General features: G+C 32.5%; 1 protein-coding gene across 8 annotated transcripts in view; it reads right to left on the bottom strand.

The window, feature by feature from the left end:
- The window catches only part of LOC126743117 (semaphorin-1A), a 628,852-nt gene that overhangs the window by 155,088 nt on the left and 449,766 nt on the right, over positions 1-23,998 (bottom strand). The window lies entirely within an intron of this gene.

Below are 23,998 nucleotides of genomic sequence, written 5' to 3'. Positions count from 1 at the left end.
GTAATCTAGGTGACCCAAATAAGACGCTGGTATACTTAGTTTGATTTCGAAAAAAATCAATTTTTGGTGAAAAAATTCGATACAGGGGGGTATACCCGAAAAATGAAAAAATCCAAACTTTGAAGGTCGATATCTCGGCTTCTATGGGAGCTATCGGGAAAATTCCAACGGTTTTGTCTTAGTTTCGTCGTTATGAATCCAACGAGACCATCCGCAAGGTCGTAGCTCTTCTAATAGCTGAGATATACCATTTTTGATGCCCATTTTTGGCCTCAAAAACGGACGTCGAAAACGACTTTTTCAGGATTTTCAAAGTGCTCTCATTCCCTTAGTTCTGCTCGGATCTTGTTATAACCCGGTGTTTTCGTAATCTAGGTGACCCAAATAAGACGCTGGTATACTTAGTTTGATTTCGAAAAAAATCAATTTTTGGTGAAAAAATTCGATACAGGGGGGTATACCCGAAAAATGAAAAAATCCAAACTTTGAAGGTCGATATCTCGGCTTCTATGGGAGCTATCGGGAAAATTCCAACGGTTTTGTCTTAGTTTCGTCGTTATGAATCCAACGAGACCATCCGCAAGGTCGTAGCTCTTCTAATAGCTGAGATATACCATTTTTGATGCCCATTTTTGGCCTCAAAAACGGACGTCGAAAACGACTTTTTCAGGATTTTCAAAGTGCTCTCATTCCCTTAGTTCTGCTCGGATCTTGTTATAACCCGGTGTTTTCGTAATCTAGGTGACCCAAATAAGACGCTAGTATACTTAGTTTGATTTCGAAAAAAATCAATTTTTGGTGAAAAAATTCGATACGGGGGGGTATACCCGAAAAATGAAAAAATCCAAACTTTGAAGGTCGATATCTCGGCTTCTATGGGAGCTATCTGGAAAATTCCAACGGTTTTGTCTTAGTTTCGTCGTTATGAATCCAACGAGACCATCCGCAAGGTCGTAGCTCTTACGATAGCCGAGATATGGCATTTTTGATGCCCGTTTTTGGCCTCAAAAACGGACGTCGAAAACGACTTTTTTAGGATATTCAAAGTGCTCTCATTCCCTTAGTTCTGCTCGGATTTTGTTATAACCCGGTGTTTTCGTAATCTAGGTGACCCAAATAAGACGCTGGTATACTTAGTTTGATTTCGAAAAAAATCAATTTTTGGTGAAAAAATTCGATACGGGGGGGTATACCCGAAAAATGAAAAAACCCAAACTTTGAAGGTCGATATCTCGGCTTCTATGGGAGCTATCGGGAAAATTCCAACGGTTTTGTCTTAGTTTCGTCGTTATGAATCCAACGAGACCATTGGCAAGGTCGTAGCTCATACGATAGCCGAGATATGGCATTTTTGATGCCCATTTTTGGCCTCAAAAACGGACGTCGAAAACCACTTTTTCAGGATTTTCAAAGTGCTCTCATTCCCTTAGTTCTGCTCGGATCCTGTTATAACCCGGTGTTTTCGTAATCTAGGTGACCCAAATAACACGCTGGTATACTTAGTTTGATTTAGAAAAAAATCAATTTTTGGTGAAAAAATTCGATACGGGGGGGTATACCCGAAAAATGGAAAAATCCAAACTTTGAAGGTCAATATCTCGGTATCTATAGGAGCTATCGGGAAAATTCCAACGGTTTTGTCTTAGTTTCGTCGTTATGAATCCAACGAGACCATTGGCAAGGTCGTAGCTTTTACGATAGCCGAGATATGGCATTTTTGATGCCCATTTTTGGCCTCAAAAACGGACGTCGAAAACCACTTTTTCAGGATTTTCAAAGTGCTCTCATTCCCTTAGTTCTGCTCGGATCCTGTTATAACCCGGTGTTTTCGTAATCTAGGTGACCCAAATAACACGCTGGTATACTTAGTTTGATTTAGAAAAAAATCAATTTTTGGTGAAAAAATTCGATACGGGGGGGTATACCCGAAAAATGGAAAAATCCAAACTTTGAAGGTCAATATCTCGGTATCTATAGGAGCTATCGGGAAAATTCCAACGGTTTTGTCTTAGTTTCGTCGTTATGAATCCAACGAGACCATTGGCAAGGTCGTAGCTTTTACGATAGCCGAGATATGGCATTTTTGATGCCCATTTTTGGCCTCAAAAACGGACGTCGAAAACCACTTTTTCAGGATTTTCAAAGTGCTCTCATTCCCTTAGTTCTGCTCGGATCCTGTTATAACCCGGTGTTTTCGTAATCTAGGTGACCCAAATAACACGCTGGTATACTTAGTTTGATTTCGAAAAAAATCAATTTTTGGTGAAAAAATTCGATACGGGGGGGTATACCCGAAAAATGGAAAAATCCAAACTTTGAAGGTCAATATCTCGGTATCTATAGGAGCTATCGGGAAAATTCCAACGGTTTTGTCTTAGTTTCGTCGTTATGAATCCAACGAGACCATTGGCAAGGTCGTAGCTTTTACGATAGCCGAGATATGGCATTTTTGATGCCCATTTTTGGCCTCAAAAACGGACGTCGAAAACCACTTTTTCAGGATTTTCAAAGTGCTCTCATTCCCTTAGTTCTGCTCGGATCTTGTTATAACCCGGTGTTTTCGTAATCTAGGTGACCCAAATAAGACGCTGGTATACTTAGTTTGATTTCGAAAAAAATCAATTTTTGGTGAAAAAATTCGATACGGGGGGGTATACCCGAAAAATGAAAAAACCCAAATTTTGAAGGTCGATATCTCGGCTTCTATGGGAGCTATCGGAAAAGTTCCAACGGTTTTGTCTTAGTTTCGTCGTTATGAATCCAAGGAGACCATCCGCAAGGTCGTAGCTCTTCTAATAGCTGAGATATACCATTTTTGATGCCCATTTTTGGCCTCAAAAACGGACGTCGAAAACGACTTTTTCAGGATTTTCAAAGTGCTCTCATTCCCTTAGTTCTGCTCGGATCCTGTTATAACCCGGTGTTTTCGTAATCTAGGTGACCCAAATAAGACGCTGGTATACTTAGTTTGATTTCGAAAAAAATCAATTTTTGATGAAAAAATTCGATACGGGGGAGTATACCCGAAAAATGAAAAAACCCAAACTTTGAAGGTCGATATCTCGGCTTCTATGGGAGCTATCGGGAAAATTCCAACGGTTTTGTCTTAATTTCGTCGTTATGAATCCAACGAGACCATCCGCAAGGTCGTAGCTCTTACGATAGCCCAGATATGGCATTTTTGATGCCCATTTTTGGCCTCAAAAACGGACGTCAAAAACGACTTTTTCAGGATTTTCAAAGTGCTCTCATTTCCTTAGTTCTGCTCGGATTTTGTTATAACCCGGTGTTTTCGTAATCTAGGTGACCCAAATAAGACGCTGGTATACTTAGTTTGATTTCGAAAAAAATCAATTTTTGATGAAAAAATTCGATACGGGGGAGTATACCCGAAAAATGAAAAAACCCAAACTTTGAAGGTCGATATCTCGGCTTCTATGTACCTGAAATACTGAAAAATCCATGGCACAACTGCCTGGAATTTGAAAATAACTTAATTTATACTTAATTAATTAATAACTTTAATAGTCCAGGCAGTTGAGGTAATAATAAGTAAATTAATTAATCCAGGCAGTTAAGGCACAATTTTAATAAAAATATCTGAAATATTAAAAAAAGCTATGGCCCAACTGCCTGGAATTATCAAATTATTTAAGTTCAACCTCATCATGTTTATTTTCTTTTATTTAAATCAAGGAAACACTGAAATATTAATCGTAGAATTTGACCAAATGGAGGGATAATGAGGTTAATTAATAATGTCAACATTATTTTGACATTTCTGATAAATGACATTCATAGCATTGACAACTTTGACAGTTCCGATGTTGTAGGTTTTGACTTAAAGTGCTCGGCTCTATGTTTAATTCAATTTATTTTAATCAAGCAAACATTGAAATGTTAATCATTAATTATTAATGTTAATCATTAATCATTAATGGCATTTCATATAGACTTGGTAAGTTTGACACTTCTGACTTAGTATTATTAAGTGGAGGCAAACGAAGCGATTAATCTGATGAGCGAAGTTAAGCGACGATTGTAATATTAATAATGTTATCTTTATTCAACACAAAAATTACATAAGTAGTAGGTAAGATTATCTTAGAATATCGAAATGCTAGAATTAGCATTGCCGTAGAACTATGGATAGTTTGTTTGCTTGCAACATCTTTGATGTTGTATTGGGGGATTTTTGATTGTTGTTGTAAATAAATTCCTGGCGGCTTATGTTGGAATTATGGAAAATCTGGCCATAATCGAGTCACGTCATAATCACTTCTGCCAACCTAACAAAACGTAATAACTGTCAACATATATGACGTTATATCTAAAGGCGCGAAATTTATGTATTTTAAAATTATGGATTTATTAGTTATGAGTTTTAATTTGTGTATTAGTTTACTCGAATAAAAGACCATTCTACAAATATAAATTATTATTATAATAATAATAATTTATTATTAAAATTTAGTAATAATGATAAAATTAGTACAATTATTTATTTTTATATTGTGATTTTTTGAGGTTAAATAACGGAATTCGGCAAAAAATTTCACCTGTTTATTAAAAACATGTCTTTTTGTGAATAATTTAAAGTCTAACCACATTCCGCCGCTTACTCATTCCGAAAACTCTTCAGGAAACTTTGAAACAGTTAAATAGATAAAACTTGATTAATCGCTTCTCCGAAAGCCAAAATCCGCAATAAACGAAAACAAGAAGAAAATTAGAGTTCCGGCAAAAGCGCACGCCAAAAGTAAAACTTTATGCAAACGTTCCTCTCCACCACCTCCTCCACCACCTCCTCCTCCTCCACCGTCACTCGCCCGTCCTTCCGCTTCATTTACTCCATATACGAAAACGAAATAAACGTGATTGTGAGTGACGTTCGCCAGACTAGAGGGAGGAAAACTCGTTCTCGTCTGGCCAAGGATTAGACGAAACGAGTGAAACTCGGAATAGTTTCCCTCATCGTGTCTCCCCGACGCTTTAATCTAATTGGATGAAACTTTATTGTTTGCGCAATGAGCGGAGCTCTCCCTTCTTAACTTATACCCCCACGTCGTATAAATGAGGCTTAAGATTATTTCGACTAATGAAAATGCACCACCCCCGGCAGCATATTTTGAAATAATCCACCTGCCTTTCTGCTCCCGACCTGATAACGAATAACTAGATCGTGGGAGAACGGTTATTGTGTTTTAGTTATGGCGTGAGGTTAAGCTTAATTAATTTAAAATGGATACGGTTTTGGACAGCCACTCATGTGCATACGAGTCTGAACAATCATATCCAAATATATTCAAAAGTTTATATCTTATAATGCATAACTTAAATGTGTATGGTGCATATTTTTTTAATTATTGACTTTTCCCTTTATATTATGCTTGTATCTCAAAAAATGGAAGAGATACTGATGTAAGAATTTGTGCCCAGATTACTTAGTTAATTTTATTAGAGGCCTATGTCGAGGTTTTTCTTTATTAAGGCACAGGTTGTAAGAGAAAAAAATTATGCATTAGACGACATTTTTGGTCATAACTTGAAAACTACTTAAAATATTCTCATAATTTTTTCACAATTATAATTAGATTTCTGAGGATAGATTTGAGGGTTGAAACGTTAATTTGGCTTAAAAATTAAAATAGCTAGAGCTATTTTGGTTGGAGTGGTGTTTTTTGCTACTTTTCTTAACGAATTCTAACTTTCCTGAAGAATATTTTAAGAAATAATAGGAATATTCTTAAATGGGTTTTAGCGCAAAAGAGCCCATTTCTTACCAAACAATTTCATATACAAAAAATTCTTGTACCTTCGAAACTTTTTGAGTTAGAGACAATTTTGTCCATGAAGGTCCACGAACCGCCAAATTTGAAGTTTTTAGAACCATATTGCTACTACACGATTTTTATGCATTAACCGACGTTTTTGGTCATAACTTGAAAACTACTTTTAATATTTTTATAATTTTTTCACATCATCATAATCGGATTCCTGAGGATGGATTTGCGGGTAAAAACGTCAGCCTGGCAAAAAAATTAAAACAACCAGAGCTATTTTGGTTGAGGTGGTGTTTTTTGCAACTTTTCTTAACAAATTCTAACTTTCCTGGAGAATATTTTAAGAAATAATAGGAATATTCTTAAAGGGGTTTTAGCGCAAGAAAGTCCATTTCTTACCAAACAATTTCATATGCAAACAATTCTTGTACCTTCGAATTTTTTTAATTTAGAGACAATTATATCCATGAAGGTCCAAGAACGGCCAAATTTGAAGTTTTTAGAACCATATTGCCATTACACGATTTTTATGCATTAAGCGACATTTTTGGTCATAACTTGAAAACTACTTTTAATATTTTTATAATTTTTTCACATCAATATAATTAGATTCCTGAGGATGGATTTAAGGGTAGAAACGTCAGCCTGGCATAAAAATTAAAATAGCTAGAGCTATTTTGGTTGGGGTAGTATTTTTTGCTACTTTTCTTAACGAATTCTAACTTTCCTGGAGAATATATTAAGAAATAATAGAAATATTCTTAAAAAAGTTTTGGTGCAAAAAAGTCCATTTCTTACCAAACAGTTTCATATGCAAACAATTCTTGTACCTTTGAAACTTTTTGAGTTAGATAGAATTTCGTTCATGAAGGTCCAAACACGGCCAAATTTGCAGTTTTTAGAACCATATTGCTATTACACGATTTTTATGCATTAACCGACATTTTTGGTCATAACTTGAAAACTACTTAAGATATTCTCATAATTTTTTCACATTATTATAATCGGATTTCTGAGGATGGATTTGAGGGTAGAAACGTCAGCCTGGCATAAAAATTAAAACAACCAGAGCTATTTTGGTTGGGGTGGTATTTTTTGCTACTTTTCTTAACAAATTCTAACTTTTCTGGAGAATGTGTTAAGAAATAATAAAATATTCTTAAAGGGGTTTTAGCACAAGAAAGTCCATTTCTTACCAAATAATTTCATGTACAAACAATTCTTGTACCTTCGAAACTTTTTGAGTTAGAGACAATTTTGTCCATGAAGGTCCACGAACGGCCAAATTTAAAGTTTTTAGAACCATATTGCTATTACACGATTTTTATGCATTAACCGACATTTTTGGTCATAACTTGAAAACTACTTAAGATTTTTTCATAATTTTTTCACATCAATATAATAAGATTCCTGAGGATGGATTTGAGGGTAGAAACATCAGTCTGGCTTAAAAATTAAAATAGCTAGAGCTATTTTTTTTAATGCACTCAACTGCCTGGAATTAACAAAAAAAAGATTCCAGTTAACTAGTTGAACTCTCTTACTCTCACTTTTATTTTTCCTTTTCTTTCTCTCTCTCTCTCTCAGACGGTTAATGTACTCGAAATAGTGAAATAAAATTCCAGGCAATTGAATTGGAGTTTCTTACTCTTTTTTCTCTCTCTCTCTGCCATGTATTTCAATGCACTCAACTGCCTGGAATCAACAAAAAAAATATTCCAGTCAATTATCTAAACTCTCTTACTCTCATTTCCCTTTCTCTCTTTCTCTTAGATGGTGCTCAAATAAAAAAAAAGACTCTTCGAGTCAATTGAGTTGAATCCTTGTTTCTTTCTCTCTATGATAATTAAGGGCATTTAACTGTCTGGAAATCTTTTCTAGCGTCGATTTTTTTAAATAACTTTTAAGACCCATTTACTGCTTTACAGTTGAAATATTTCCTATAATTCCTCCGTTTCATATAACAGATCATGAATGCATAACTTAAATGGACATGACGCACGTTTTTTATAATTTATTTCAGTCCAAACAGTATTCCACTCTAAACAATTTTATATATTGTTTCGTTTTTTTTGAAAATATATAATTTAATTTCTCACTCCAACTATATGGCACCAGTTAAATTCTTCCACACGACAAATTAACGTTTTTCAAAGGCCCTTAAGCCCATAAATAACCCGCCTCGAACGTTACTTACCCTTCGTAAAATTAAAAAAAAATCCCTTTTACTAAACCTCCGCCACATAATTAAGATACAAATAGAAAACGATATATATTTTTAAGATAGTTACGGTTCGCGTAATCCGGTTTTGAAGTCTGCCTTAATCCGGGCGTGTGTCGACCTTAAGCCTCACTTAGCGTGGAAAATTGCCGCTATGAGTCATTTTCCGGTAGAAATGATCGGGGAAAAAGTGATTAGGTGAGTCATGTTTATGCATCAATTGGCAAAAGTATAAAAAAATTAAGGATAAAATAACCCTCTGTGAGTGTACAGACCTTAATAACTTGGAATATCTAAAATGTCACTTAACTGGGAATCATTGCTATTAACTAACGAAAATAGCCCCTTCAAATAAAACGCATTTTATAATACCAGAGTGAGATGGCAATGCTCAAACAAACAACCAAACACCCCGATGCATATCACATAAGAGAGTCAACTGCCGCTGCAACCCTCACACTACAAAAAAAAAACCCTAATTGCTATAAATTTCCGCGACAAACGATACATTCGACAACTGGGCGAGGCACTCTCTCTATATATATGTTATATATACGGTGTATATACCCAGAGGGGTCCTAAATAAATCGTATCTCATGAATCTATCTCGGTGTAACGGCATAGGGAGCTCCAGCACTGGGACGATATATCAGGCCGACTGTACTCAGAAATATACACAGAAAAAGTGGCTGAAATGGGGTTGTGCGATAGTGTGGTGGTGAGATATGAGACAATCGAGGGGTGGAAAGAGGTTGATTTGACCTAAATTTATACTAAAATGTTAGGTTTAAGCATAACCTAATTGGATATGACTGGCTTAATTATAGATGATGAGTACGGTCTATTTTCTTAATCAAATCATTCAAAAAATGCACAATAGAATCTTCTTTATGGTTTCTGTTTATTGCGGATCATTTTACAATTTCATAGAGTTTCCAAAAAAATTAGAGAAATAAATCATATACTGTATTTTACGTAAAAATTATGCATAATTCAAATGGATATGACGCACAAATATTTAGTCATTTAATGGTGGTTACGTGAACTTGGGAATACAGTGAGTTATTGAAATAAAAACTTGACTTGAATGATTTTTTTAAAGGTTTTGCTATTTCTGAAAAAATACTGCACTCAAGAGGGATATTGGACGAGATAGTTTTTAATGATACCTTATTGGTGCATAGATCCACCTCCAATAAATCTAAGATACTTCTTAACCTTAAATTGATATGCTTGACATTTTGGAGAATGCTTATCATTGCCCTTCTTTATCTAATCATGACAATGGCTATAAGTCTATCTTCTTCCGACCGTTTGATTTTTAAATACCGATATTTCGATAAACAATTTATTCCGGACAGTTGGTGTTGGGCATGTGCTGTTCCGTACACTTACATAAAGTTACGAACTTCCAAAACTCGTTTACCTGATAAATTCCCGTTGACGGGTACACGGAGCGGAATACGTAATAAACTTCGCATTGTTTTAACCGAATAATAGTTCTGATGTCGGGTTCTCTTATGAGTTATTGGCTTTTTATGATGTATTGTTGCAAAGTAATATATTTTGAGGTATATATCTCTCTCTATTTTGTATATAAATTGCCCTCGACTTACGCTTGTTACCTAAATCAGGATGGTTAGTTCATTTAGTTGCTGGTCTAGATCGTATAATGGTGAGTGACATTCATCACAAAGAGAAAGAAAAGTAAACTCCCAATATTTCTTAAGAGAATTTATGAGAATATTTTAAGTAGTTTCGAAGTTATGACCAAAAATGTCGACTAATGAATAAAAATTGTTTAATGGGGATATGGTTCTAAAAACTTTAAATTTGACCCTGCTTGTCTCTTACTCAAAAAATGTTGAAGATACAAGAATTGTTTGCATATGAAATTGTTTAGTAAGAAATGGACTTTCTAGCACTAAAGCCCCTTTTAAGAATATTCCTATTATTTCTCAAAATATTTGCCAGGAAAGTTAGAATTCTTTAAGAACAGTAGCAAAAAACATTACTCCAACCAAAATAGCTCTAGCTATTTTAATTTTTATGCCAGGCAGACGTTTTTACCCTAAAATCCATCCTCAGGAATCCGGTTATAATGGTGTAAAAAAATTGTGAAAATATCTTAAGTAGTTTTTAAGTGATGACCAAAAATGTCGGTTAATGCATAAATATCGTGTAATCGCAATATGGTTTGATAACTTCAAATTTGGCCGTTTTTAGACCTTCATGGACGAAATTGTCTGTAACGCAAAAAGTTTCGAAGGTACAAAAATCGTTTGCATATCAAATTGATTGGTAAGAAATTGACTTTCTTTCACTAGAATCCCCTTGAAATTATTCCCCCTGTTTCTTAAGATATTCTTAATGAAAGTTCGAGCTTGTTTAGAAAAAAAAGCAAAAAAACATGCCTCAATCAAAACATCTCTAGATGATTTAATTTTGAAGCCAGACTGGCGTTTTTACTCTCGAATTTATCCTCAGGAATCCAATTATAATAATGTGAAAAAATTATGAGAATATCTTAAGTAGTTTCAAAGTTATGACCAAAAATGTCGACTAATGAATAAAAATTGTTTAATGGGGATATGGTTCTAAAAACTTCAAATTTGACCCTGCTTGGACCTTCATGGACAAAATTGTCTCTTACTCAAAAAATTTTGAAGATACAAGAATTGTTTGCATATGGAATTGTTTGGTAAGAAATGAACTTTCTAGCACTAAAACCCCTTTAAGAATATTCCCATTATTTCTTAAAATATTCCCTAGGATAGTTAGAATTCGTTAAGAACAGTAGCAAAAAACACTACTCCAACCAAAACAGCTCTAGCTATTTTAATTTTTATGCCAGGCAGACGTTTTTACCCTAAAATCCATCCTCAGGAATCCGGTTATAATGGTGTAAAAAAATTGTGAAAATATCTTAAGTAGTTTTTAAGTGATGACCAAAAATGTCGGTTAATGCATAAAAATCGTGTAATCGCAATATGGTTTGATAACTTCAAATTTGGCCGTTTTTAGACCTTCATGGGCGAAATTGTCTGTAACGCAAAAAGTTTCGAAGGTACAAAAATCGTTTCCATATGAAATTGATTGGTAAGAAATTGACTTTCTTTCACTAGAATCCCCTTGAAATTATTCCCCCTGTTTCTTAAGATATTCTTAATGAAAGTTCGAGCTTGTTTAGAAAAAAAGCAAAAAAACATGCCTCAATCAAAACATCTCTAGATAATTTAATTTTGAAGCCAGACTGACGTGTTTAGTTAAGAAATTGACTTTCTTTCACTAGAATCCCCTTGAAATTATTCCCCCTGTTTCTTAAGATATTCTTAATGAAAGTTCGAGCTTGTTTAGAAAAAAAGCAAAAAAACATGCCTCAATCAAAACATCTCTAGATAATTTAATTTTGAAGCCAGACTGACGTGTTTACTCTCGAATTTATCCTCAGGAATCCGATTATAATAATGTGAAAAAATTATGAGAATATCTTAAGTAGTTTCAAAGTTATGACCAAAAATGTCGACTAATGAATAAAAATTGTTTAATGGGGATATGGTTTTAAAAACTTTAAATTTGACCTTGCTTGTACCTTCATGGACAAAATTGTCTCTTACTCAAAAAGTTTTCAAGATACAAGAATTGTTTGCATATGAAATTGTTTGGTAAGAAATGGACTTTCTAGCACTGAAACCCCTTTAAGAATATTCCCATTATTTCTTAAAATATTTACTAGGAAAGTTAGAATTCGTTAAGAACAGTAGCAAAAAACATTACTCCAATCAAAATAGCTCTAGCTATTTTAATTTTTATGCCAGGCAGACGTTTTTACCCTAAAATCCATCCTCAGGAATCCGGTTATAATGGTGTAAAAAAATTGTGAAAATATCTTAAGTAGTTTTTAAGTGATGACCAAAAATGTCGGTTAATGCATAAATATCGTGTAATCGCAATATGGTTTGATAACTTCAAATTTGGCCGTTTTTAGACCTTCATGGACGAAATTGTCTGTAACGCAAAAAGTTTCGAAGGTACAAAAATCGTTTGCATATGAAATTGATTGGTAATAAATTGACTTTCTTCCACTAGAATCCCCTTGAAATTATTCCCCCTGTTTCTTAAGATATTCTTAATGAAAGTTCGAGCTTGTTTAGAAAAAAAGCAAAAAAATATGCCTCAATCAAAACATCTCTAGATAATTTAATTTTGAAGCCAGACTGACGTGTTTACTCTCGAATTTATCCTCAGGAATCCAATAATAACAATGTGAAAAAATTATGAGAATATCTTAAGTAGTTTCAAAGTTATGACCAAAAATGTCGACTAATGAATAAAAATTGTTTAAAGCCCCTTTTAAGAATATTCCTATTATTTCTCAAAATATTCGCCAGGAAAGTTAGAATTCGTTAAGAACAGTAGCAAAAAACACCACTCCAACCAAAATAGCTCTAGCTATTTTACTTTTTATGCCAGGCAGACGTTTTTACCCTAAAATCCATCCTCAGGAATCCGGTTATAATGGTGTAAAAAAATTGTGAAAATATCTTAAGTAGTTTTTAAGTAATGACCAAAAATGTCGGTTAATGCATAAATATCGTGTAATCGCAATATGGATTGATAACTTTAAATTTGGCCGTTTTTAGACCTTCATGGACGAAATTGTCTGTAACGCAAAAAGTTTCGAAGGTACAAAAATCGTTTCCATATGAAATTGATTGGTAAGAAATTGACTTTCTTTCACTAGAATCCTCTTGAAATTATTCCCCCTGTTTCTTAAGATATTCTTAATGAAAGTTCGAGCTTGTTTAGAAAAAAAGCAAAAAAACATGCCTCAATCAAAACATCTCTAGATAATTTAATTTTGAAGCCAGACTGACGTTTTTACTCTCGAATTTATTCTCAGGAATCCGATTATAATAATGTGAAAAAATTATGAGAATATCTTAAGTAGTTTCAAAGTTATGACCAAAAATGTCGACTAATGAATAAAAATTGTTTAATGGAGATATGGTTTTAAAAACTTCAAATTTGACCCTGCTTGGACCTTCATGGACAAAATTGTCTCTTACTCAAAAAATTTTGAAGGTACAAGAATTGTTTGCATATGAAATTGTTTAGTAAGAAATGGACTTTCTAGCACTAAAGCCCCTTTTAAGAATGTTCCTATTATTTCTTAAAATATTCTCCAGGAAAGTTAGAATTCGTTAAGGACAGTAGCAAAAAACACCACTCCAACCAAAATAGCTCTAGCTATTTTAATTTTTATGCCAGGCAGACGTTTTTACCCTAAAATCCATCCTCAGGAATCCGGTTATAATGGTGTAAAAAAATTGTGAAAATATCTTAAGTAGTTTTTAAGTGATGATCAAAAATGTCGGTTAATGCATAAATATCGTGTAATCGCAATATGGTTTGACAACTTCAAATTTGGCCGTTTTTAGACCTTCATGGACGAAATTGTCTGTAACGCAAAAAGTTTCGAAGGTACAAAAATCGTTTGCATATGAAATTGATTTGTAAGAAATTGACTTTCTTCCACTACAATCCCCTTGAAATTATTCCCCCTGTTTCTTAAGATATTCTTAATGAAAGTTCGAGCTTGTTTAGAAAAAAAGCAAAAAAACATGCCTCAATCAAAACATCTCTAGATAATTTAATTTTGAAGCCAGACTGGCGTTTTTACTCTCAAATTTATCCTCAGGAATCCAATTATAATAATGTGAAAAAATTATGAAAATATCTTAAGTAGTTTCAAAGTTATGACCAAAAATGTCGACTAATGAATAAAAATTGTTTAATGGGGATATGGTTTTAAAAACTTCAAATTTGACCGTGGTTGGACCTTCATGAACAAAATTGTTTTTTACTCAAAAAGTTTCGAAGATACAAGAATTGTTTGCATATGAAATTGTTTAGTAAGAAATGGACTTTCTAGCACTAAAGCCCCTTTTAAGAATATTCCTATTATTTCTTAAAATATTCCCTAGGATAGTTAGAATTTGTTAAGAAAAGTAGAAAAAAACACAACCCCAATCAAAACAGGTCTGGCTATTTTAATTTTTAAGCCATACTAACGTTTCTACTCTTAAATCCATCCTCAGGAATCCGATTATAACGGTGTGAAAAAATTATGAGAATATCTTAAGTAGTTTTCAAGTTATGACCAAAAATGTCGACTAATAAATAAAAATCGTGTAATGGGGATATGGTTCTAAAAACTTCAAATTTGACCGTGGTTGGACCTTCATGGACAAAATTGTCTCTTACTCAAAAAGTTTTCAAGATACAAGAATTGTTTGCATATGAAATTGTTTGGTAAGAAATGGATTTTCTAGCACTGAAACCCCTTTAAGAATATTCCCATTATTTATTAAAATATTTACTAGGAAAGTTAGAATTTGTTAAGAAAAGTAGCAAAAAACACAACCCCAACCAAAACAGCTCTAGTTATTTTAATTTTTATGCCAGGCTGACGTTTCTACCCATAAATTTATCTTCAGGAATCTCAGTATATTGTTGTGAAAGAACTATAAGAATATCTTAAATATTTTCTAAGTTATGACCAAAAATGTCGGTTAATGCATAAAAATCGTGTGATTGTAATATGGTTCTAAAAACTTCAAATTTGGCTGTTCTTGGACCTTCGAAGACACAAGAAATTGTTTGGTAAGAAATGGACTTTCTTGCACTAAAATCCTTTTAAGAATATTCCCACTATTACTTAAAATATTTCTTTTCTATAAAATTTGTTAAGAAAAGTGAAGCCTTTCCCATCAAAACTTAAAATATGAAATACTAGTTGTTAAGTCCCAATGGATGGAAAACTATAATCGTAAATAACCGATGCTATAAGGGTGGGGCCAGTAAACGATAACCGTATAAGAGCAATAACGTCCGTAATGTCCCTAATTCCCTAATTTATTTTATGGCAACAAGCTGCGTACCGAATAATACACGCCTTCAAGTAATTGCTAGAAAAAGTAATAATGGTGAATAGTTGCCGCAGTTTTATCTTGGCAAGTGGCGTCGCTCTTGTTATTCTCCATAGGACCCGGGGTGGATCTCCCGCTATTTCCCAGTAATGGATTCCCGGGGGAGTCTTGCGGAAAATCTTGGAATTATCGTTGTCCTTGCCCGCTAAATTTAAGGTGGATAGAGAAGTGCTACGGTAAGAATAATGGTTAGGTTACTAACCTGGACATGAGCGAGATACGTAAAACTATAATTTGTCATAATTACTTTTTATTTTTAAATTCCAAGTGATTCTGAACTATAAGAGAAATTAAGAAATGAGTCTTGTTATTAGGAATTTCTGAGTATGGCACCATCTGAGGATCTCATAATCTATTTAAATCTACCCTTCATAACATCGTTATGATCATCAGCTTTGTCTTTCATTACCTTATAAAAATAAGATATTCTCAACAAAAGTTCGAATTTGTTCAGAAAAAAAACGTCTTAATCAAAACAGCTCTATCTGATTTAATTTTTAAGCCAGACTAACGTTTCCACCCTCAAATCCATCCTTAGGAATCCGATTATAACGACGTGAAAAAATTATGAAAATATCTTAAGTAGTTTTCAAGTTATGACCAAAAACGTCGGTTAATGCATAAAAATCGTGTGATTGCAATATGGTTCTAAAAACTTCAAATTTGGCCTTTCTTGGACCTTCATGGACAAAATTGTCTCTAACTCGAAAAGTTTCCAAGGTACAAGATTCGTTTTCATATGAAATTGTTTGGTAAGAAATGGACTTTCTTGCGCTAAAACCCCTTTAAGAATATTCCTATTATTTCTTAAAGTATTCTCCAGGAAACTTAGAATTTGTTAAAAAAAGTAGCAAAAAATACTACCCCAACCAGCGAAAGCGAAAAAGGGAAGCTCTGAGTGCATTCAAACACACGACAAAAGATAAAAAAGAGTAGGAAACTCCAATTCAACTGTCTGGACTTTATTTCACTATTTTAGACATTGAAGTACAGTTAACCATATGAGAGAAAGGAAGGGAAAGAGAAAAAGGGAAGTGAGAGTAAGAGAGTTCAACTAATTAACTGGAATCTTTTTTTTTAATTCCAGGCAGTTGAGTGCATTGAAGCACATGGTAGAGAGAGAAAGAAAAAAGAGTAAGAAACTCCAATTTAACTGCCTACAATTTTATTTCACTATTTCAGGTACATTACCCCTCTGAGAGAAAGAGAAAGAAAGGGAAAAATGGAAGTGAGAGTAAGAGAGTTCAACTAATTAACTGGAATCTTTTTTTTGTTACTTCCAGGCAGTTGAGTGCATTCAAGCACATGAAAGAGAGAGAGAAAAGAGTAAGAAACTCCAATTCAACTGCCTGGATATATGTTTCACTATTTTAGGCATTGAAGTACATTTAACCATAAGAGAGAAAGAGAGAGAAAGGAAAAAATGGAGGTGAGAGTAAGAGAAAGAGAGTTCAACTAATTAACTAGAATCTTTTTATTTTAATTCCAGGCAGTTGAGTGCATTGAAACACATGGCAGAAAGAGAGAAAAGAGTAATAAACTCCAATTCAACTGCCTGGAATTTTGTTTCACTATTTCAGGTACATTAACCGTCTGAAAGAAAGAGAAAGAAAAGGAAAAATGAGAGTGAGAGTAAGAGAGTTCAACTAATTGACTGAAATCTTTTTTTTTAATTCCAGGCAGTTGAGTGCATTCAAACACATGACAGAGAGAGAGAGTGAAAAGAGTAAGAAGTTCCAATTCAACTGCCTGGAATTTTATTTAACTATTTCAGGCACTGAAGTAAAGAGAGAGAAAGTGAAAAAAGGAAGTGAGACTAAGAGAGTTCAACTAGAATCTTTTTTTTTTAATTGCAGGCAGTTAAGTTTATTCAAACACATGGCAAAGAGAGAGAAAAATGTAAGAAAGTCCAATTTAACTGCCTGGAATTTTATTTTACTTTTTTAGGCTTTTAAGTTCATTTAACCATATGAGAGAAAGAGAGAAAGGCAAAAATGAAAGTGAGAGTAAAAGAGTTCAATTAATTGACTTAATTCCAGGCAGTTGAGTGCATTCAATCTCAAGACAGAGAGAGAGAAAAGAGTAAGAGGCTTCAACTTAACTGTCTGAAATTTTATTTCACTATTCCAGGCACTCAAATATGTTTAACCCTCTGAGAGAAAAAGAAAGAAAGCGAAAAAGGGAAGTGAGAGTAAGAGAGTTCAACTGGAATCTTTTTTTTTTTATTCCAGGCAGTTGAGTGCATTGAAACACATGACAGAGAGAGAGGGAGAGAGAGAAAAGAGTAAGAAACTTCAAATCAACTACCTGGAAATTTATTTCACTATTCTAGGTACTCAAATACGTTTAAGCGTCTAAGAGAAAGAGAGAGAAAGCAAAAAAAGGAAGAGAGAGTAAGAGAGTTCAAATGAAATCTTTTTTTTTTAACTCCAGGCAGTTGAGTGCATTTAAACACATGACAGAGAGAGAGAGAGAAAAAATAGTAAGAAACTTTAATTCAACTGCCTGGAATTTTATTTTACTTTTTTAGGCTTTGAAGTCCATTTAACCATATGAGAGAAAGAGAGAAAGGGAAAAATTAAAGTGAGAATAAGACAGTTCAACTAATTGACTGGAACCTTTTTTTATTAATTCCAGGCAGCTGAGTGCATTGAAACACATGGCAGAGAGAGTGAGAAAAGAGTAAGAAACTCCAATTCAACTGCCTCGAATTTTATTTCACTATTTTAGGCATTCAAGTACATTTAACCATATGAGAGAAAGAGAGAGAAAGAGAGAGAGAGAGAAAAGAGTAAGAAACTTCAATTCGACCTCCTGGAATTTTATTTCAATATTCCAGGTACTGAAGTACATTTAACCATATAAGAGAAAGAGAGAGAAAGGAAAAAAGGAAGTGAGAGTAAGAGAGTTCAACTGGAATCTTTTTTCTTCAATTCCTGGCAGTTGAGTGCATTGAAACACATGACAGAAAGAGAGAAAAGAGTAAGAAACTCCAATTCACCTGCCTGGAATTTTATTTTACTATTCTTATTACTTAAGTACATTTAGCCATTTGAGAGAAAGAGAGAGAAAGCGAAAAAGGGAAATGAGAATTAGACAGTTAAACTAATTGACTGGAACCTTTTTTTGTTAATTCCAGGCAGTTGAGTGCATTCAATCACATGAAAGAGAGAGAGAAAAAAGAGTAAGAAACTCCAATTCAATTGCCTGGAATTTTATTTCACTATTTTAGGCATTAAATTACATTTAACCATCTGAAAGAAAGAGAGAGAAAGGGAAAAAGGGAAGGGAGAGTTCAACTAATTGACTGGAATTTTCTTTTTTTAATTCCAAGCAGTTGAGTGCATTCAATCACAAGAAAGAGAGAGAGAAAAGAGTAAGAAACTCTAATTCAACTGCCTGAAATTTTATTTCACTATTTCAGGTACATTAACCGTCTGAGAGAAAGAGAAAAAAGGGAAAAATGGAGGTGAGAGTAAAGGAGTTCAACTAATTGACCGGAATCTTTTTTTTTTAATTCCAGGCAGTTGAGTGCATTCAAACACATGACAGAGAGAGAGAGAGAGAGAGAGAGAGAGAAAAGAGTAAGAAACTCCAGTTCAACTGCCTGGAATTTTTCAATGGTAAACAATTGATCATCAATTTTTGAGTATTGGAGCGTATATCGTAATTTTTTTATTCCATGTTTTTGATTCATCATTTTAACATTTCCATCTAATTTATTACTGATTCTGACTATTCCCGTTACAAGCAATTGAGAATAAAATCTTTCCGATTATATGATATTCCTGACAGTTTATTATTGATTTTTTTCTATTCCAGAAAGTTGACTTGGCTATTTATGATTTTTATAATTCCAGGCAGTTTTAATAGAAAATAGAAATTAAATATTAAAAACATCAATTTCTACCTTAATATAAAATCCAGGAAATGCTTCTCATAAATCGATACTGTTCCAGGAACAATCTGGATTAGAGCATTCGCTGCGCTTTCCAGGAAATACCTATAAAATGCATTAGATTTATTTAAACATAATTTACTCTATATTTACTTTGTTCCATTACGCAATGACTTTTGATGTTGAAAAACCTACGTAAGAAAAACGTAGTTTCCAGAAAATTGAGACAGTAATAGAAAAATGAAACATGGATGTATAAAAGAAAATTAAATATCACTCAAAAAACACCCAACTGCCTGGAATAATATAAAAATTTCACTCAAGAAACACTCAATTGTCTAGAAAAGACAAGAGATTGACCCTATAAATAAAAATCAAACATTTTATTCAAATAACAATCAAGTTGTACCGTAAATAAAAAGACAAAAGTTCCACTTTCCCAGAAAAAAAATTAATCACCTTTCAAGCCAATTTTTCTCCAACTGATCCGAAATTAAATATTTAAAACATCAATTTCTACCTCCTAATCGATACCGTTCCAGGAACAATCTGGATTAGAGCACTCGCTGTGCTTTCCAGAAAATACCTATAGAATGCATTAAATTTATTTAAACATAAATTACTCTATATTTACTTTGTTCCATTGCACAAAGACTTTAAAAGGTTCTACCCTTACAAGCAACAAATTACCAAACAAACCTAATAATTTATGCTACTGCCAAATTTAAAACAGACATTTTCAATAAACATCTCCGAAAACCTACAGATGGCGCAATTAACGGTCTGAACGGGATGTAATGAAACTATTAAACCGTTTTGCCATTGCGGTTTTAATTAAACAACGAAATGCCGTTTTTGTTTATGTAAAACTGTATGTACGGTCTGACAGGGCCGGTTTTTATTTTGTCACAATAGCAGAGTAATTTGAGCGTTTGGTCTCTTCATTATGCCATTTATCTGGTTAAAAAGTTTAAAACTAGAGATTTTCCCTAGCAGCAGCAGCTATCGCTATTTCGTTTATTAGTTTACATTGTTGTAGTTTTAAATGGCGAGTTGTCTTCGGCGAGGCGCTTTTTGTACGCTATCTGCGCGCTATCGAGATTAAAGGAGCGCTCCGGAGCTCCTTTTGTCAAAACTTCAGCAACAATAATTTTGAAAAAGTTTTCTGTGAAGGCATAAGGTTTTTGTTGAACTGAAATTAATCTCGGAAGAAGGAGAGAGAGAGAGAGAGAGAGATAGGAAAAGAGACCGTTTGATTGCACTTGTTAATATAAGCAGAAGATGGTACTTTAGGAGCGGTAGTTAAACGCTTTTTTGTTTTGTGTTGCAAGAGTTTTTGCAAAAATTGGTCTCTTGCTGGAGTTGGATTATCATGATGACGAAATCGTTTCTCTTGAGTGAAATAATGATTTTTTTTGGTATAAGAGTATTATTACCAAGCAGGATTCATAATTTACTTACTTCCTGGAATTAAAATAATCAAGAATTGGTCATCAATCTCCTAGAATTTATGAAATTGACATTCGAACAGTAGCTAATAATAAAAATCCTGACATTGAATAAAATCACGGATTTGCACATCAATTGCCTGAAGTCATAAAATACTGATTTTGTTCTGAATTTCTTGTGAAATAAATTGCGTGGAATTGATGAAATTATGAATCAAGGTTCAAAGAAGTAAAATATTTATCCACATCCATACTTCCACTACCTCAAATAAAGCAATTACGACTCCTTAAATTCCAAGGCATACATTTATAACACGTCTAAAAAAAAACACTCAATAATTCATGATCAATTGTTTAATATTGAAAAAAAAATCAAGAATTGTATCAAAATTTAATTGATAAAATTATCTTTCGTTCTTTGGGGATCATGCTGCAATTGCTGAGAATATAAAATAATAATTAATCAACTATTTGGTATTATAAAAATCAATTCTATTCTCAACTGCTTGTAAAATAATTTATATAAATCAATATTAAATTACCTGGAAATGATGGTATTATGAATCAAGGTTCAAAGAAGTAAAATATTTATCGACGTCCATATTTCCACTACCTCAAATAAAGCAATTATGACTCCTTAAATTCCAAAGCATACATTTATAACACGTCTAAAAAAAACACTCAATAATTCATGATTAATTGTTTAATATTGAAAAAAATATCAAGAATTGATTCAAAATTTATTTGATAAAATTATCTTTCGTTCTTTGGGGATCATGCTGCAATTGCTAAGAATATAAAATAATAATTAATCAACTATTTGGTATTATAAAAATCAATTCTATTCTCAATTGCTTGTAAAATAATTTATATAAATCAATATTAAATTACCTGGAAATGATGGTATTATGAATCAAAGTTCAAAGACGTGAAATATTTATTCCACGTCCAGATTTAACTACCTAGAATCATCAATTACACTCCTTGAATTTCAAAACATATATTTATAATTCGTCTAAAATTAAACACTCAATAATTAATAATGAATTGTTTAACATTGGAAAAAAATCAAGAATTGATTCAAAATTTCATTAATAAAAAATTATTAAAATTATCCTTCGTTCGTTAAGATTCATGCTGCAATTACTTAAAGGAAAAAATAATTGATAAACTCACTGGAATTATAAAAATCAATTGCCTGGAATCATATAATGAAAATTCTATTCTCAGTTTGTAAAATTACCTGAAATGTATGAAATTATGGTTCAAAAAAATTAAGATTTAAAAACGTGAAATATTTATTCCATGTCAAAATTTTACGACCTAGAATAAACATCAATTTCAGAGCAAAAATTTGTGATACGTCTTCAAGAAAGAGCTCAACAATTGAGAATTAATTGCTTACATTAAAAAAGGAATCAAGAATTGATTTAAAGTTTGACCATTGATTGGGATTCATGCTGCGATTTCTCGAAGTAAAAAATAATTAATCAACTACCGGGAATTATAAAAATCAATTACCTGGAATCATATAATAAAAATTCTAATCTCAAATGCTTGTAAAATAAGTAAAAAGAATCAATAATAAATTTCCTGGAATTGATGAATTATGAATCAAGGCTCAACAAGGTGACATATTTATTCCATGTCCAGATTTCCATTACCTGAAATAAATCAACGACTACTCCTTGAATTTCAAAGCATACATTTCTGATACGTCTAAACACTTAATAATTATTGATTAGGTGTTTAAAATTGGAAGAAGAATTAATTCAAAAATTGATAAAATTATCCTTCGTTCGTTGAGGTTCATGCTGCAATTACAAATAATTAATCTAATACCTGAAATTATAAAAATCAATTCCCCCATAAATTACGTCTGATAAAAAAAACAACAATTATTGATCAATTGTTTACATTAAAAAAGCAATCAAGAATTGATTCAAAATGATTGATTCATCAAAAATTAATTAAATTATTCTTTGTTCGTTGGGGTTCATGCTATAATTGCTTGAAATAAAAAAATAAATTATCAACTGCCTGGAATGAAAAAATCAAGAATTTTTAACTCAACTATCTGGAATAAAAAAAAGATGAATCAATAATAAATATCCTGACAGTGGAGAAAATTATGAATTTGCACGCTGCATCAATTGCCTGGAATCATATAATAAAGATTCGATTCTCGATTGCTTGTAAAATAATAAATAAGAATCAATAATCAAAACCTGGAATAAAGGAATTACGACTTCTTGAGTATCAAAGCATATGTTTATAATAAGAAATCTCAGTAATATAAAATTGCTAAATCAATTGTTAAACAATGAAAAAGAAATCAGAAATCGATTTATCATTGGATTAATCAAGAATTGATCAAGTATGAATTCGTGAAATTATCCTTCCTTTATTGTGATTCATATTACAATTGCTTGGAATAAAAAGTTATTAATCAACTGCCTGGAATTATATAATAAATATTTTATACGCAATTGCTTGTAATTTAATTAATATGAATCAATAATCAATTATTTGGAATTGATGGAATTGTGAATTAGGGTTCAAAGAAGGTGTTCTTGATTGCTTAGAATAAAACAATTATGACTCCTTGACTTTCAAAGCATAAATTTGTTGCATGCCTGGATTAGAAGACTCAAAATTGTTGATTAATTGTTTAATTTTGAAAAGGCAATTAAGAATTGATTCATAATCAAAAAAATCATTATTACGCAATCAACTGCCTGAGAATATAAACCAATCATTAAGAGTAAGTTGATTAAAAATTTGGTTGATCAAGAATTCAAATCAATCAACTAGAATTGACAAAGTTATCCTTCCTTTAATGAAGTATATACTATAATTGCTTGGAGTAAAGAATGCTCAAAAAAGTGCCTCGAATTATAAATGAAATTGCCTGGAATTGATGAAATGGTTAAGTTACACTCAAAGTGTCTGAAATAAGAAATTAATCAAGAATTGATGAGACTATCCTTTCTTCGTAGATGTGTATACTACAATTTCCTAAAGTGGAATAATTAATCAATTATCTGGAATTGATGAAATTTGAACCTTGTAGCATCTGAAATACAAAAAATCAATAATAAGAACCTGATAGTATGCAAAAATTTCAGGCATTTTTCATAAACTGGTTGGAAATTAAATCAAAAAAATGCTGGAATTTCAGCAATTGTTTCCAATGACCTGGAAAAAATTAAGAAAATGTACGAAATTCTAAGGAAATCCAGGCAATTCCCACTAATTCAAATTTTAGTAGTTTTACTGGAAAAACAGGATTTTTCAATTGTTTTTCCAGACAGTTTTTGAATTGTCTGGAAGAAACATTATATCTGTAAGTAAATTTCACTAAATTTGCCTAAAAATTGAATTTTAGGTGCCTGGAAAAAAATTCAGAAAATGTCTGATTGAAAAAATAAAGAAAATTTTCAAAATTTAATATGCCTGAAATTTTAGGCAATTTTTATCAACCGCCTGGAAAAAAAACAAAAAGTCCAAAATTTAATGAAATTCCAGGCATTTTCCAATAAACTGCTTAGAAAAAAAAATCCAGAAAATGGCTACAATTTTAATCAACTGCCTGGAAATAGTCAAGAATTTTCCAAGAAATTTCCATCAATTGCCTGAAAAAAAATCAATAAAAT

The sequence above is a fragment of the Anthonomus grandis genome, chromosome 12 (assembly GCF_022605725.1).
Source record: "Anthonomus grandis grandis chromosome 12, icAntGran1.3, whole genome shotgun sequence".
Taxonomy (NCBI): Eukaryota; Metazoa; Arthropoda; class Insecta; order Coleoptera; family Curculionidae; genus Anthonomus; species Anthonomus grandis.
Note: the sequence above shows the minus strand (reverse complement) of the source record. Positions and strands in the feature narration are given on the sequence as shown.